The 2,844-nt window shown below is 38.2% G+C and overlaps 1 protein-coding gene across 5 annotated transcripts in view; it reads right to left on the reverse strand.

Moving 5' to 3' along the window:
- KDM4B (lysine demethylase 4B) overlaps nt 1–2,844 on the reverse strand; it is a 71,977-nt gene that overhangs the window by 64,272 nt on the left and 4,861 nt on the right. The gene's annotated exons all lie outside the window — the stretch shown is intronic.

The following is a 2,844-nucleotide window of genomic DNA, read 5'->3' on the forward strand; positions in this document are numbered from 1 at the left end:
AAAAAACCCACGAACATTTCAACCATCCCTGAGATAAGCCAGGCTGCACCACTGGCATTTAGTCACTGCAGTCCAAGAGCTCCCCCACCTGACCTTTGGGATCACTGCAATCATATCCAGAAAATCAGCATTTGCTTCCATGGATGCAAAGTTACATGTCTGCTCAAAGAGGTATTCAGATTTACCCCTCAGAAACCAACACTTCTTCACAGAAAAGCTTAAGAACTTATTAACAGAAATAGTCAGGGTGAAGAAGAAGAAAGAAATGACTTGGGCAAGTGGCATACTCTTGCCTCACGCTTAAGGGAACAAGATAAAGGCCTTCCAAACCAGCAGTGGCATCCTGCCACAATACATCTATTTTTGCATTACGCAGTTACATAGATAAGAAGCTCACTTGAACAGGAAACATGGTCAAACCTCAAAATCCTCATTTCTTCCCTACTGCATAAGGTTTACACAGTAAGTTACCAGAAAAAGACCTATACAACTACAGAACAACTGCTTAGGTCCCCCTCATTCCCTTTCAAGCATGGTAAAAATATCTTTTCCTTTTTATTATTCTCCTAAACCAGGTTCAGAGCATATTCTTGCTTTGACTTCTAACCAGAAAGACCTGAGCTCCTTTCAAGTAGACTGTACGATCTATCTTCTCCATTTGTAAGTATTTGCAGCTGAATTCTTCAACAGCTGAAAATCTTCTTAGAGGAACAATCAGGTGTTCCCCTAGCGTGTCCCCAAATTCCTTAACAGGATTAGATAGAAATAAAAGCTACTGAGAACTTTTAAGATCTGGTATTTGTCAGACACAATTTTCCATCTACAGTTTTTAGTTCTTTCTTATTCTTACTCTCTTCATATACACCATGCTACACGCAGGTGTTTGGGGATTTCCTTTTTGAAGGGTTTCTTTGTTTTTCTGTCATGCAATCTGTATTTTCCACAAGAAAGAAAATGAACATACATAAGAACATAAGGAAAAGCCACTATTTAGAACAGCTTCATATAGTAAGTTTATCATCCTTATGATAGACACAATATGTTGGCACCCAAATGTTGTTCACATTACTCAAAACAAACACCAACAATAATGACATAGAACACAGAAAGGGTTGTTAAGCACTGGAATAGGCTGCCCAGGGAGGTGGTTGAGTCATAATCCCTGAATGTGTTTAAAAACCATTTGGATGTGGTGCTTAGGGACATGATTTAGCAGTGGGCTGTGAGAGTTAAGGTAATATGGTTAGGTTGCAGTTGGACTTGATGATCTTTAAGGTCTTTTCTAATCTGAGGAATTCAATTCTATGACGTGAAGTTCCTAAGTTTTATACAGTTTTAGTTCAGGCCACAAATGCTAAATGAAATATACACTGAGTATCTGTTTTCTAAATTTTGCTCAAAGTGTGAGCGTTTATTTGTTACTAAGCTGTTTACTAAGCTGTAAAGGCATTAGTTTCATGTTGGAGAGAGCTTTTCTTTTCAAAGTAACCTGTTCTTATTTCTGCTTCTTGAAAGAGAGAACCCTCTATTGCAGGATCGAACAAAAAGTGAGCAGAAGACAGGCCAGGCAGATCTCATAACACACAGGCATGGAAGGAGTGGCTAGAGGCAGATATGACCACACCATACTCATGCAAACCTCAGGCCAGCTGCTTGTACAACTCTCAGAGCAGTTAACTCTTGAGTGCTGAAACAGACACTGCAAAGTGGTGCACCTTGCTGATGGTCACTGCAGTGCCTGGGCAAAGAAAAGTGGTTCTTGTGTGCTCGTGGCACCACCTACTGGAGATGAGTATCAAACTCTGATCTAACTGCTTCTGAAAGATGTACTAAAAAATTGAAAATCTAAGATGAAAGCATGCTCCATTTCATTCAAAATCCAAGTTTCTTGACATCCAACTTGCTTAACAGAGGTAACATAAGTGATTCTGCAAAATCCTTGTACATCTAACTGCCTGAACAAAGGAGACTAAGAATCACAAATGCTGGCAAAACAAATTTTCTGACATGTTGGAAAAGATTTTTAAAGGGCACATTTATAGCTGAATGCTTCAAGTCCAGCCCCTTTTTCCACCCTTTTTCAAGACTGTAGAAGAACATTATATCCATTTATCACAGGATCTTCATTGTTGGTAGCTTTTATATGCCTGCAGGCACTAACAACCTGGAGATACACAGTGACACTGGGGACTCATATTACAGAGAGCTGTGAGAATCTTGTCTGCCAGCGCCAGAGCATAATGACAGCAGTTTCACACTGACATTTGTGTGCAAATTAGAGCTTAAATGTCAATATTTATTAGTCACATCAAGATCTTCAGCAAAGCTCTTCTGTGTTAACTAAGTCTCTCTGGTTATATTTTTAAACAAGAGGCTTTAGAAAAAAAAAAACTAGGTTCTTGCTAACTTGCTCCAGATCTGCTTGCTTCTTAATTTCATCCTTATCTATTAATTGCTTTTATGGAAAGTTATTTCCAACCAGTTTATGTATCAGCAGTGTTGAAAAATGCTTATCATCATTCTAAGAATTGACCACAAAATACTTCGACCTACCTTGTCTCTGGTGCTGAAAGTATATTTATAAACTTAAAAAAATGGAACTTTTAAAGTAACTGAAATCCCCTACCAACAAAACAACGCAAGAACAACACTACTGAATTATTTCAAAAGCATCCACATATTCCTATCATCATTTGCTCTCCTGTGCATTAGCTTCCAAAAATGTGTCAAATGTTAAAATCTGTTTTTAATCATAATGTCAACAAGCCTTCCTAATTCTGCTGTTAGGTTGCCAAGCAAATCAGCCAGAAAGAAAGTAAAATTGTTTTCAAATGTAGAGAAGGA

Source organism: Meleagris gallopavo, chromosome 30 (assembly GCF_000146605.3).
Source record: "Meleagris gallopavo isolate NT-WF06-2002-E0010 breed Aviagen turkey brand Nicholas breeding stock chromosome 30, Turkey_5.1, whole genome shotgun sequence".
NCBI classification, from domain to species: domain Eukaryota; kingdom Metazoa; phylum Chordata; class Aves; order Galliformes; family Phasianidae; genus Meleagris; species Meleagris gallopavo.